The sequence below is a fragment of the Lactuca virosa genome, chromosome 3 (genome assembly GCF_052849685.1).
Source record: "Lactuca virosa cultivar CGN04683 chromosome 3, Lactuca_virosa_CGN04683_v6, whole genome shotgun sequence".
NCBI classification, from domain to species: domain Eukaryota; kingdom Viridiplantae; phylum Streptophyta; class Magnoliopsida; order Asterales; family Asteraceae; genus Lactuca; species Lactuca virosa.
In genome coordinates this window covers 65,993,766-66,009,658 of record NC_136428.1, presented here as the reverse complement: position 1 = coordinate 66,009,658, position 15,893 = coordinate 65,993,766, and positions in this window count along the sequence as shown.

Genomic DNA, 15,893 nt, shown 5'->3' with positions numbered 1-15,893 from the left:
AACATAGACTCCAGGTGGTATCGAATGAACCATACGCCTCGGAGAGTCTAAAGGAATGAAGTATAGACTCCAGGCGGTATTAAGTGAACAATACGCCTCGGAGAGTCTAAGTGAATTAAATACAGACTCCAGGCGGTATTAAGTGAACAATACGCCTCAGAGAGTCTAAGTGAATGAAATACAGACTCCAGGCGGTATTAAGTAAACAATATGCCTCGGAGAGTCTAAGTTAACCTTTAATCCTAAGTAGGTCAGTTTAAAGGTTTAATATGAGGCCTAGTGTATAACTAGGAAAATATATTATGATGGTTTCATATGTAGAAAATACCGTGATAATACTTATTACCTTAAAGCCATGAATTATAAGGTAAATGTAAAGATACTCGTAACCATACTGATTGATGGATGTAAACACGACGACCTGCTGGCGTCGAAATGAATGTGACATTTGTCACCCCTTGGCTTGGTCGGCCGGGACTGTAGCTAGCAGTCAGGATGTGGGATGGTCTGTCCCGTATAGATCTATACACGCAATGCCCGCTCTCCCTCCAGGAGACTCTGGTTACCACTCGACAACGGTGAAATCCGCGTCATGAGGATGTATCTCGTGTTTTGATTTCTATATACCTTTCTTGTTACTATAAGTACAAGTTCTTAGAATATAGATATAACTAAGTTCTCCTTCATGAAAGTTATGGTTGGTTTCTAAACTATACCTATTATAGTTTACTCGAGAGGTTATCTAGATGCCTTTGCTACCCAAAGGTGTTGAACTGGAATAAGAGTATTAACATCTAACCAGATATACATAATATATAACTAGGACTTCAACGACACTCGGACAAATAACTGGATGCTCTAAGTCCACAACTAAACAAGGAACAGGAAATAAAGCGGGTTATCAGTCCTAAGTCCTTCAAACCCTACTTATATAACTATATCTATATAGACATGATTCTATCAAGAATATAAGTTTAAAAGACTTTGATAAAAGCTTGGTAATTTAAAAGAGACTTTGATACTTTAAAAGAGATTTGAAAACAAAAGATGAAAACCTTTAGCTGGATAAAACAGTTAAACATGCAGAAATCTTTTTGCTATACAGTTATTAATCACATGTGGTTGATATAATAACTTTATAGTTCAACTTGTATTCCCCCCCCCCCCATAAAAGCATTTAAAATCATTTAAAATGGTTGATTAAGGGGTATGAACTCACCTGAAGTGGGTGATTCGGATGAACGGGTGGTATAGGATGCTAAGTGTCAAGTGAGGACTTGAACACACACGCGGATCCTATTGAGCATGCAATGATACATTTATGTATCTAATTAGTTATTTAATAACTAATTAAGCAAGTAAAGACACTCAATTACATGAAAACACTTTGTTTCAAGTGCTAGGAGTGCTAAGGGTTGCATCTTAAGAGAGTATGGCCTCACATTGGAGTTTACTCCCCATATGCTAGCACCATATGGGTTTACGGTTCTGGGACCATTTCCCCCATGAGTTTACGGCCGTAAACTCATGGCAATGGTGCCATTGGGTGTTTTAAGGTCCTACACCACACAAGGAAGTAAGCTAGACTCAAATCCAAGGCTTAGGAAGTGACTAGGGCTCGAAATGGCCCTTCTTTGGAGTTTACGGTCCTTGGACCACTCCTTGGGAGTTTACGGTCGTAAACACATGTGTTTACGGTCGTAAAACCATGAGTTTACGACCGTAAACTCATCGTTACCCAACCATTTTGTGTTTTGGTGTTTCTAGCTCATGCATGCAAGGTTCTAGTCCTTTATATAAGCCATAGAAGGTGTTAGGGGCACCTAATCCCCACTTGAAGGTGTTTACGGTCTAAGGAGATCTCCTTGAACCGTAAACACATATGTTCTTGGGGATTTTGATGTTCTTCAAGGGTTTAGCATGTATTCTAAGCAAACAACTAGTTAGGAGGAGTGTACTTACTTATAGGAAGCTTGTAGGAGTGTTTAAGGGCCAAGAACACTAGTGTGTGTTCTTGGTGTTCTTGGTGTTTTGAAGAACACTTGAAGATCTAAGAAAAGAGGAGATTTCCATGGATGAAATCGAGTATAAACACTAGATAAAGTGTTATTTGAACGAAACAAGAAGGAAACACTTACATTTTTGGCGGATTTGAAGAAATGTGATATGATACTTGAGAGAGAATTTTGGTGTTCTTGAGTTAGGAAGTGAAAAATGAGCCAAAAATGACTAAGTGTAATATTTATACTCTTTAGAGTTTACGGCTGTAAACTCCATGTTTGGGGCCGTAAACTCCAAATTCTTGGATTTTTGAGACTTACGTGATGCACGACAACCTCTAGAGTATACTTCCTTATATTTGTTTGTTTGACGGAAAGTTAAAATAAAACATCCAAACGAACTTAAAACCGGCCAAAAATATACTGAGATGAATTGGACCATTATTTGATGTGCTTGACTGCGGAGTTTATACAAATGGAAATTTCGGGTTGTGACAGAATTTTCAACTTCCATAACTTGAGGACAAGTTATGGAAGACATAAAACTATTTTATGATGACATTAAAATAGGACCTTTCATTTTTTTCATAACCTATGAATCTTAATGAACTTTTAAAAGAAAAACTCTTCATTTTCCATAACTTGAGGACAAGTTATGGAGTTCATAAAAACCATTAAGATCAAATATTCCGATTAACACAATAATCAAATAATTTTTCCATGATCTAGATTAAACTCATAATCAGAAGATAATTCATATCAACTATTTCCAAGAAATTAGTCTATTACATAAGCTAATAAAATCTTGAAACTATGACAATTATTTTTTATTTGTATGAGGATAATCATTACCATGACATCAAAATCAAATTTTATGAACAAAAACATTTTGTGGTAATGATCCTAATCCAAAACAGGCCAAAAAAACTCGAAAATCTGCATCCAGGACTGCCAACTCGTCGAGTGCATGAGCTGACTCATCGAGTTGGTTAACTTTGTGAGTGGACTCGACGAGTTACTCATCCAACTCGGCGAGTCCAAGGAAAAAACCATGCAACTCGTCGAGTTAAGCACTGGATTCGGCGAGTTCCGCTGTCAGAGTGCAGAAATCTCAATTTTTTCACTTTGAAAACCAATAATAACATCGAATATAATAGAAAACAACCCATGGCTCTGATACCACTGTTGGGTTTTATATACTACAACATCCTATGGTGCACATACAACCCTAAATGCCTTGGATCTATGTTTTTTATAATTACACATGTAATAGTGTTTACAAAACATTAAGCCTATAACTAGCATGAAAATAACATATGTATAATAAAACAAGTTTTAGACATACCTCTTGATGTTGTTGATGTTGCTAGAAAGATTTTGGCCTTTAAGAACTTAGTGCCCCAAGTGTTTCACCTCAAATGGAATCACAACTCACCTAGGACAAAGGTGACTCTTGAGAGAGAATTTTCATGCACCAAAAACGTCCATCTTTCTCTAAGAATAGCAGCACACGTTTTTAGGTTAAGGAGCATATATTTATATGTAGGATTCCAAGGGTCATGGGTATAACCCAAATCCATACCCATGGGTTTTATGATCCATGGTACATGTGTCCCAACCCATTATGTATTCATACATAATCTTAGTCCAACATGGACCATAAGCCCAACATATATAAATATAACTAATTTACACAATTAGTCCCCATTAATTTAATCAGTCTCTTTTGATCACTAAATTAATTCCAAACTAATTCTTGATCAATACTAATTAAATCACATGATTTCATATTAATATATTAGAACTAATAATATATTAATAAATCATATATAACCTCTTCTCAAAAGTCCATCCTAACAAATTGTCCTGATGTTATGAAACCCAAATGGACCATGCTACTCTCGGCTCGAGTACATAACGATAATAGTTATGGGCTTAGACATCTAATCCAACAAACCTCGTGTGTAGGGCGTACTCTGAGTACACGGGGCATACCCTCGCAAGCCCAAAATCCATTTTAAGAGCTTAATGACTTAAGCTCTTACGTCCAAACTTCAGATCCATAGCCAAAATACTCTTGGGAGACAGAAAGTCTCCAACTTTATGACCTAGCATGTCCAATAAGTGCTTAACACAAGGTCGTATTCCGTTAAGACATTCTTATAAGATGCATGAAGCAAAACTAACCACTTGGAACCCATTTTTATGACTTAAGACCCCTCCTCGGGTCTGAAAGAACAAATCAAATGTCAACAACATGCCATATTAAAGATTTAACATTTTAGGACCCAAAAGGATCCATAAAACAACCAAAACTAGATCCATGCAATAGAGGGATCAAGTTACAAGCTTTTTACCTTTTAATGGTCGCAAACGAAGTAGAAATCCAAGATTTAAGTGTTCCACTCCTTCAAGATGAGCTTGGCTTCCTTCCTTCTTCTTCTAAGGCACCAAAAACATACTTCTAAGCTTGAAAAGGATCCTCAAGGTGGTTCTAGGGTTGCATAATCGTATGGAGGGATGGAGGCAGATAAGGTGGGTGAAATGAGGCCATAAGAGTGCTTAAATACTAGCAAAATCCTAAAAATTAGGGTTTACTCATTTAGCAAGTACGCCCAATGTACTAGGGTGCGCCCTAGTACGCTCAACATACACCACGTATGCACGACGTACTCCAAAGACCCAATATTAAAACAATGCCGTTAGGGGTCTTTTTGCATACTTTCTTGAACTTAAGTACTAAAATGCAATACACCTCAATATAAGAATCAAGAATGGAAGTTCTTCAAAACCAGATGTTACAACAAGTTGATATGAACTATTTAGATCCACCACAAGGGACGATTACTCTATTCGTCATGATTTACTGATGCTTCAGCAAATAATATTATCTTTATAAGATTAAACAGAATTCTAATACTTTTGAAAAGGTTCAAAGAGTAGCAGAACAAATAGAAGAATCTATTAGGCAGAAATATAAAAGATTCTCCAATCTGAAAGGAAAGGAGAGTACTTTAGTATCATGTTGTATGATCAACTTAGTAATTAAGGAATTGTATCACAATTAATCCTCAAATAACATATTAATGCAATTATATGACTAAGAAGAGGAATTGAACATTGTTGGAAATGGTTCGATCATAGATGAGTCATACTTTGATCCAATCAAGTTTTAGAGCCATGCTCTAGTAACTGTAAATTGTATCTTGAAACTCATTTCAGACTAAGAAGGATGATGACACTGTTGGATTAGTGTCTAAGTCCATAACTATAATTGGTATGTACTTGACCTAACTTGGCATGGTCCGTTTGGGTTGCACTTCACCGGAACAATTTATATGGATAGTCTTTTGAGAATCGTATGTTTATGATTTATATTAATATATTATAAGTTCTAATATATTAATATGGAATCATATTATTTAATTAGTATTGATCAAGACTTAATTTAGAATTAATTTAGTGATAAAAAAGGAACTAATTAAATATGGACTCTTTTATATATGTATATATATATATATATATATATATATATATATATATATATATATATATATATGGAATGGGCCAAGTTCATTTAGGTTGGGCTAAGTTTTCATGGATAGTCCATGGAGTGTTTAACCCATGGATCCTGTGGAAATGAAAGGTCATGGGTATTAGGGTTTACATGAATGTAACCCTAATCCTCCATACTATATAAAGAGGTCCTTGGCACTTGAAATTGGCACTAGTGTGTGAGAACAAAGGGTAGGCCGATTTCTAGAAGTGCTTTCTATTCTCTCAAGTTTTCCAAGTGTTTTTGGTGATTTGTGATTCCACTTGAGGCTTCCACACTATTGGGGCTAAGCTCTTAAAGTTCAAGACTTCAAGCTACACCAAAAGTTATGTTATCTAACTAGGCTTTTGTAGTATAGTTACTTCATATTATGCCAGTTAGATGAAACCTTGGAATATTTAATATTTGCATGTATAATAGAGAAAACATAGATCCAAGGTTTATAGGGTTGCATGTACACCATAGGAATGTTAGAATGCTTAAAACCCATCAGTGGTATCAGAGTCTAGGCTTGTTTTCAATTATACTTGATGCTATTTGCAAGAAAAATTGATCTTTTTGGAATCTGCCAGTTCACCACGAGGTGGTGACTGTTCAGTGAAAAAAAAATTTAGTTTTTGGCGTGTTTTGGATTAGAATCATTACCACAAAGTATTTTTGTTCATAAACTTGATTTTGATGTTATGGTAATGTTTATTCTCATCCAAATAAATGATAATTGTCAAAGTTTCAAGACTTGTTTTAGTTTATGTGATTAGCTAAGTTCTTGAAAATTGATGATATGAATTATCTTCACTTATGAGTTTGATCTTATTCATAGAAAAATTACTTGATTATTGTGTTAATTGGTAATTTGATCTTAATGGTTTTTATGAACTACATAACTTTTCCTCAAGTTATGGAAAATAAAGAGTTTTTTCTTTTAAAAATCCATTAAAACTCATAGGTTACATAATTGAAGAGTCTTTCTCGTAAATAGTTTTTTGGACTCCATAACTTGTCCTCAGGTTATGGATGTTCAAGAGTCTCTTCATTAAAGTTTTTAAAACCTTAATTAAACTCATAAGTTATGAAAATCCAAAAGTTTTTGAATAGTTCAAAACTTGCCCTCAAGTTTTGGAATTTGTAAAGTCTCACACACACTTTAATTCCAAACCCTAGAGTTTTAAAAGTTAAAATTCAACCCTTATACTTTATAGTATTATAAGTTAATAATATATATATATGTATAAGAGCAAGTCAGTCTTACCGTTTGTAGGCCTCATTCATGAAGCCGGTCTATAAGGGGGTATAAGGTTGTTGCCTATAAAATGACAGCTTAATGGGTGTCCACTCTCACCCACCGCTTCCTTGACTGGTAGAGGGTCGTTAGCCGAATGGGTAGGACAAGGACTATAATTTTCATTATAAGTATAATGATAAATATAAAGTAACAAAACCTTTTATAAATTCCCAATCTTAGTTACTTTAGGAAAATGTGAATTTCGTGCTAACCAATGAAATTACACTTTGCACTTTGCTTAAGTCGTTAGTGGAGTGTGTGTGGTTAACCGGCACACTAACCTGGATTTCACAAGGTAGGCAAAGGGTAACTTAATGTCTATCATAGGATCGGTGGAGCACGTGTGGTTAACCAGCACATCGATTAAGTGATAAATATTAAGGGAACCAAGTATATTTGCATGGTTATTCACACCTTGTTTTGTTATCCTCGGCATCCCAGTCACAAAACTTGAGAGGGTACAATCGAGATTGAAACATGCCATTGAAAAGTTCAATGAATCTCAAAAGATCTAGGAATTTCAAATCCGATTAAAAACCTAATAAATTATTTCCTTTTTCATGATGGAAATTGGTGAATCGTTATTCACCTACCTTCAAATATTTTATAGCTTGGATTACGACATCCCTCTTCCAAGTTATAAAAGTATTGTGTTGGGTCTTAGCCTTAATATTTCATATTGGGTGTTATATTAAGGACTTTAAATCAACTAACTTGAATTTCTCCCATTGTAGATGTCTGGTTCAGACAACTATGATCTTCCCAAATCCCTAGGAACAAGCTTTCCTAATGAAGATGATGTCCCATGGTTGGTTCATGGAAATCATACTTCACTTCCTCCACGTCCTCCAATTATTCTCCCTAGCCCACAAGTTCTTGAATAGTTCAAGGTCACAAGCCCTATTGGCAAGCAAGGTCTATGTGTGCTCACATCTTGGAGATAAAGTCACATATTGACAAGCCGAGAGAGTTGGGTGTCAAATTCTTGAGAAAGTTGGTTTTCCAATCACTTTCTAAGTCACGTAGTGAGTTTCCTTTGGGACTACTATGAAACTGACTATGACAAGACCCTTAATGATCTTATCTATTTGCTAGGTACTGCTGAATCAGCAATGATTTGGAGCACTGGTAAAGCAAATTAGATTAGAAGATCAACTTCCCAAACTTCCATGGAAATTGACAATGGTAACATTGGAAATCCAGAAAAACTTTCTCTTCCCAATGGAAAGGGATTAGCCATAGTTAACTCGGTTGACCAAATGGTAAAGAGAAAGGCTAAGTCTGAGACAGTCTCGTGTACCATTCCAAAAGAGTCCATATGATTATATTGCCAAAGGAAGGGGTATTGGTTGCAAAGATGCCCTATTTACCTGAAAGATCATAAGGTTGGTCAAGTCAAAAAGTTTGACTCTACTTCAGGTAAGTCCACTATCTAACTCTATTAAGTTCCTATTTGGAGATTCTTATTACATGATGTGACTGGGTCACATGTTGAAGTTTTAAGAATCAAAGAAAAAAGAGTAAGCTTAAAGAAGAGTAAGCCGATTCTGATCGCGAAGATGGTGATCAGAATCTTTGAGCTGCTACTTAAGAGTTGTGATAAATTGCTTAGGAATAGATAACAACGTAGTTTTTCATATGCATTTGCATTGTAAGGATAAGTTTTTCCGCAAGTTTTAAAATAAAATAAAATTTTTGATTTTATTTATTTTAAGTATCCTTACAATGGCATTTGTGAAAAATTGTTGTTTATATGATTCCATTGATAGCAACATTGGAAAATGGATTAGATTATGTCGTTTGTGGTAGTGTCATAATTTACCAAATAAGGAAAGATTCTCATCAACCATGTTTCAGTTGGGTAGAAACTTGGAATTATGCAAGTTGTATTGTATGGTGAATGAGACTTTTCATCTTTCAAAATTAAGACTAACTCCTTGTTCACATGTATATGTGAGTCACGTGAAGGACTAAGGGATCGAGTACACATTCTTGTGCACTGGTCAAGTCCACCACAAAAGATCGATAAGACTATTCGTCATGATTTACTAAAGTTTAGTAAATATGGTTATGCTTACAAGTTTAAGTATAATTCTGAAGCAATGCAAAAGTTTCGATGTATGGCAGAACGAATGAGAAGAATCAAATTTGGCAGAAAGATAAAAGTTTCTCAAATCTGAAAAGATGGGAGAGTACATTAGTATCATGTTTTATGATCATCTTAATGATTGTGAGACCATATGACAATTCATCCTCTAGGGACATCTTAGTGCATTCTTATGGCTAAGAAGAGGAGTCATGAATTATTGAAATGGTTAAATCAAGAAGCTGATACATACTTCGTTCCAAAACAAGTCTTAGAGTCATACTCCAAGATTGTAACTTGAGTGACACATCTTAAAGAAGGTTTATTAACACTTGTCAAATGTAGAGTAAAAGGCTTTCTACTCTTGTACATTTGAAATTGGTAAGTTGTGATGTTTTGGATAAAACAAAGACCAACTAAGGCCAATTGTGTTAAGTGTTTGTCTTGATAAGAATCCGCACTATCTATTGAATATTTGTTAGTCAAGGAATGGGTCTTGGCAAGAGAGTCTTATATGTCAAGAGGACAGTGGGAGTTTAAAAGATCCTGAAAGAGTTTCAAGATCTAATCAAAAATAAAACATGTAGTTTATCACTAGCACACGACTTGAGGATTATAACCTATCGTGTTGACATATTCCTATTTCTGTGCCTATTCTAGTTAAAGTTGGCTTTGCATATGAGTTCTGAGAGTTCTCAATTGGTTGCATAACAACTTGGAAGCAATGGCAGGCCCTTGTGCTGCCAGGTGGGAAGACTTTAAGATTGCACAAGTTCAATCCATATGAGTTTGGATTTGTCACTTGTGATTATGGTTTTGACAAATTCACATGGATAGGAACACATACACCATAAAATCTAAGTGTCATAAGGTTTCTCTCCGATTCATGAAAATGATGGTGAGGAAACGCTTTCACTAAGAGATTTTAAGTAGATAGCAATTGTGATATTTGCATTCTCAAATTCGTTAGTGGAGCATGTGTGGTTAACCGGCACACTAACATGGACTTGTAAGGAATGACAAAAGTCTAAATAATTGAGACTATGATTACGACATCGCTTTTCATTGTTCTGAAATTGTTTAGACACACATGTGTGCTATCTAAGGAAAGGTGTATGATTTTGATAAAGTTTTATCAAAGCATCTCGTATCAGGAATCTGAACTTTGGTAAGAAAGTCAATAAAGTATTGATTTCTAGAAGTCCATCTGATTTCTGAGTACATGTCAAAGCTAGTGGGAGGATAAGTGTTATGCGAATAATTGTCATGTTAGTGGGAGCATGATAATTATGATAAGTGTTGCAATTTAGCAATATTAATTATAGAAAACAAAAGTTTCAATTGGGAAAAGTTGTTTTGCTATAATTAAGGGAGAGGAAATTATACTTCATTTCAATTCTAAAAGATTACATTGAGGTTTTCATCATTTGAATTTTATGTTGGAATGGATCAACATAAGGAAATTCTATGTATGGGAACATTATTTGCGTTCTAAAATTCGATTATGATTACGACATCCCTTTTCATAATCTGAATTATGAGAACATGGAAAATAGAAATAGAAATATTATAGCAAAAGACTGGTCTAGTATCATGTCTTTATGTGAGACATCATTAATCATGTCCCATATGCTTCGGATATAGGATCGATTGCATGTTCTATAATATTCATATGTTCTAAATTTTCCAAATTCTCAAGGCATTAAGAGGGGAAAAGTCTAGAATTGGATATGACTAAAATGATTAAGGAATTGTCGAGGACAATCTAAGGTTTACCAAAGATTGGTTGCTCAGGGACAGTTGGAAGTATGGTGTAAATTTTTGGAGAGGACCATATTGACATATTCTGAAAAGAGGCAACTCTTGTTCAGAAGTGATAGTCAAAATGAGAATATGGAAATATTCCCATAGGTGGAAGTTATTCATTAAATCTGTGTAAGATTAGGAAACTTAATGCAAGAAGGATGTTCAAAGCAATGTACTTTGAATTTGGGACTTCGTTTCCATGGAATGTTCTCCATTGGAATACTCTGTAATGACTGCTGACAAGTCTTTGTGACTTTGTGCATAATCATTACAAGAGGATCAGTGCATATAAGTTTAAAATCTAACAAGATTTCGGTAAATGGCAGGAATTTGGAATTCTTGCATTTGCGATAAGGATTTGGGATTGTGAAATGAAAATCATTGGAATTATGTTCAATCGATCTATTTCACAAAGTAAAAGATCATAGACAAACTTAGTGTGCATACTTGGTGTATGGCATAACTAATGTTTGGACAAACATAGTGTGCATATTTGGTGTATGGCATTACTATTGTTTGGATAAACATAGTGTGCATGCTTGGAGCATGGCATGATTATTGTTTTAATTCAAGTATAAAGTTGATAATTTGAAACAATATGCAATGAATAATGTGTAATCAATATGGTGATAAATAAAAGGTGTTCTATTTATATTCATAAGTTCAGAGACCATATCGGATTTGATTATTCTTGTGTTTCACTTTGCATGTTTTGACTTCCAGAATAACTAGGTCGTTCTTCCTGAATGACTAAGTTATTCAAACCATCCACAGTCGATAATACGTTGGAAGTAGGTATTAAGGCAAGACTGTCATGAAGCTGGTTTGTAGATGTCCAAGGTAGTGGACATAGCAAGAGTTGCTACAACATTCATGAGTGCTCATAAGTTCTGAGTATTGGATTAAACTCATGCTCATTTGAATCACTTCATGGATTTTATCACGAGTGATCATGAGACGATAATATCTTATATTCTTCAAACCTAGAGATATGAGTTGTTGCCTATGAGTCGGTTATACATTGATTGTACGAAAACACATTGGTAACTCGATGTTATAAAATGTGCCTTTGTGTATGATTCAACAAGTAGTAGAACAAGCATATGAGTCGAAGTTTATCCATTCCTTTTATCCTTAAAGGGATAAAAGCGATATCTGTGGGCCCCTCAATGATTTAATGATAACACCTAAAAGTGTTTGGCCAAGCCTGGACTGATTTGATTTGTTCAATTAGTCGGTCATCATAAATAGGAAATCGAGAAACAACAAATGGACAAAGATAATGATTATAATCCATGTCTCAGTCCATATGATATCTAGAATGGAGGAATATATGATCCCTTATCTAATTGACGCGTCATTGATTTGTTCAGAGTTCGACAGCGGCTTTAAGAGCTACGATTGCTAGTCGGGTTTTGGAGTCATACGCAATAATAGTTTTAGACTTATCCAAGTGGGAGACTATTGTATTAGTGTCTAAGTCCATAACTATAATTGGTATGTACTTGACTCGACTTGGCATGGTCCATTTGGGTTGCACTTCACCGAAACAATTTATATGGATAGTCTTTTGAGAATAGTATGTTTATGATTTATATTAATATATTATAAGTTCTAATATATTAATATGGAATCATATTATTTAATTAGTATTGATCAAGAATTAATTTAGAATTAATTTAGTGATAAAAAAGGAACTAATTAAATATGGACTCTTATATATATATATATATATATATATATATATATATATATATATATATATATATATATATATATATATATATATATGGAATGGTCCAAGTTCATTTAGGTTGGGCTAAGTTTTCATGGATAGTCCATGGAGTGTTTAACCCATGGATCCTATGGAAACGAAAGGTCATGGGTATTAGGGTTTACATGAATGTAACCCTAATCCTCCATACTATATAAAGAGGTCCTTGGCACTTGAAATTGGCACTGGTGTGTGAGAACAAAGGGTGGGCCGATTTCTAGAAGTGCTTTCTATTCTCTCAAGTTTTCCAAGTGTTTTTGGTGATTTGTGGTTCCACTTGAGGCTTCCACACTATTGGGGCTAAGCTCTTAAAGTTCAAGACTTCAAGCTACACCAAAAGGTATGTTATCTAACTAGGCTTTTGTAGTATAGTTACTTCATATTATGCCAGTTAGATGAAACCTTGGAATATTGAATATTTGCATGTATGATAGAGAAAACATAGATCCAAGGTTTATAGGGTTGCATGTATACCATAGGAGTGTTAGAATGCTCAAAACCCATCAAACACCTCGTAATATGTTTAGTAAAGAATGATTGCCTTACTCTAGCACATTTAGAATTGGAGTTTTGATGTTTTCGTTGATCGAGAAACAAAAGATAAATTGAGTCCTATTCTTTGGAGTGTTTTCTTGTCGGGAATCCGCACATACTTTTGAATATTTGTTTTAGCTCGTTAAGTAATGTTCGTTGAGAGAGAAAATCATATGTCAAGAAGTCATTCAGAGTCTTATTGTTCTTGAGAGTTCAAAGAGTCAATCGACAATAAACCTTTTAGTTATTACAAGCACACGACCTGTGGTTGAAAACCTATTGTGCTTAATTAACATATTCTTATTTCTATGCACTTCCAGTTGAGTTGGAAATGCTTATGAGTTCTATGTTCTTTATTTAACTTCAAAAGCAAAGCACATTTTTCAATGAAAGTACAATGATCAATATGGGTCAGTCCCTAACAACATGGAAGCACTTATAGGCCCTTGTGCTGCCAAAAGGCAAGAAATTAAAATAGCAAAGTTAAGTCCATGAAGGAAAGCAAAATTTGAATTTGGTTTCCCCTAAACCTTGTCTTATGACTGTAGGTTGGAAATGAAAGTTCCACATGGATAGGAATGTATGCACCTTCAAATCTAGGTGGAAAAGGTTTCACTCTAATTCAAGTTAATGATTACGAGGAAACACTTTCGCTAATAGATTTTAAAGATTTGATAAAGATCAATACGAATATTGTTTGTGTTAATTACATTCTCAAATTCATAATATGATTACGACATTCCTCTTCATATTTCGAATTGTGAGGAATGGAAAGGAATCGTTTAAATCTTCGAGAGAGATATATATCAAGTCTTGAAAGGTTTAAACACATACATATGCTATCCAACTAAGGTGTATAAGCTTAATAAGTCTAGTTAGAGACTTATCGAAGCATCGCGTAATAGAAATATGCACTTTTGTAAGAAATTCAAAGGATATTGATTTCTAGAAGTCCATTTGATTTCTGGGTACATGTCAAAGCTAGTAAAAGCATAATTGTTGTGCTGGTATTGCATGTGGACAATACTATTCATATGGAACAATGTCTCTAATTTGCAAACTGCAAAGTTTATAATTGTTTTGCTATGGTGGACTTAAGGGAGAGGGCACTCATACTTCATTTCGAGTCTAAAGGTTTAGATAGAATGGTTTAATAGAACTTAGTTAAAGACATATATAAATATCATGTTGAAATGTTTCACAAAGGAGATTCGATATATGGAAATATTATAGCAAAATATTGAACATATATTAAGTCTTTATGTAAGAGAATGAATCGAGTCCTATATGCTTCAGATATAGGATCGATTGTGTATGCTATAATATTCTATTATTCTAATTTTTCAAATGCATTTAACATTGTGTGAAAAGGATTAGAATTTTATGTGACTAAAGTTGTTAAACACCTGTCAAGAACATTCGGAGGTTTTACCGAACACTGTTTGCTTGAGGACAGTTAGAAGTATGATATTATTAGGAAGGACCATAGTGACACGTTTTGGATTGAGATGATTCTTGTTCATAATTAATGGTCATATGGAAATATGGAAATGTTTCCATAATGGAAGATACTTGTAGAATCTACATGTGAGTTGGAAAATTTAATGGAAGAGAAGTGCTCAAGGAGTGTACCTTGAATTAGAGACTTCATTACCATGGGATTGTTTCTAGTAACAAGTTCCAGTGGAACATTCTGTAATATCGAAGGCTCGGTCTCTGTGACTTTAGAACCTCGACATCACGGAAGCTGAATGCATGTAAATATGAAATTCCACTACTTCTTAGATAATGATAGGAATTTGGAATCATGAAATGAGCGTCATTGGAGTAATGTCTAGTTGATCTGTTCACAAAGGAAGGACCATCGAGAGGCATAATATGCATGTTCATAACATGGTCAGACTGATGTTATCTAATTCACGTGGTTAGTAGCTGATTACTTGAAACATTATACAATGAATAAATTCGTAATTGTTATGGTGATTAAATAATAGGTATTTATTTATATTCAATGGGTATGATATCATAGTTAATTAATTTATTATTGTGTTTCAATTTGCATGTTTTACTTCCTGAATAATTTTGTTATTCAAATTTCATAGTTGTTCATCCTTTTGGAAGTAAGTAGTCAATTAACATTGTCATGACTCGATTGTAGATTGTCCATAGAGATTGGACATTGCATGGGATTGCTACAATATCCATGACTACTTAGAAATGGAGATTTTGAGTATTGGACAAACCCATGCTTAGAGATTACTTCATGGATTCAATCACAACTAATTCTAAGACGATAATATCTTCTATTCTTCAAACACACAGACACACACACACACACACACACACACACAGACATATATATATATATATATATATATATATATATATATATATATATATATATATATATATATATATATATATATATATATATATATATATAAGTCATATTTCGAAAATCAGTTGTATATTGGTTTACTCCAATGCATCTCGTAACTGGGTGTTATAAAGTGTAATTCCATGCATGATTTGGTGAGTAAAATGAATGATTATATAGACAAAGTTTATTTGTTCCTTTTCCCTTAATAGGAAAAGCGGTATATGTGGACCCCTCGGTTATTTAAGTTGATCACTAAGAACCAGGATTGGTCTGAACTGAACTGATGTGTTCAATTTTGTAGTCTGAATTTGATCACAAGTTGGGAAATTGGGAAACATAACAAATGAACATGAGATTGATCATTTAATCCATGACTCTGTTCATACAATATCTTGTAGAACTAAGGAATAGCTGATCACTTATCTTAAGGACAACTTTTGATTTGAATCAAAGTTCGGCAGTGGCTTTGGAAAGC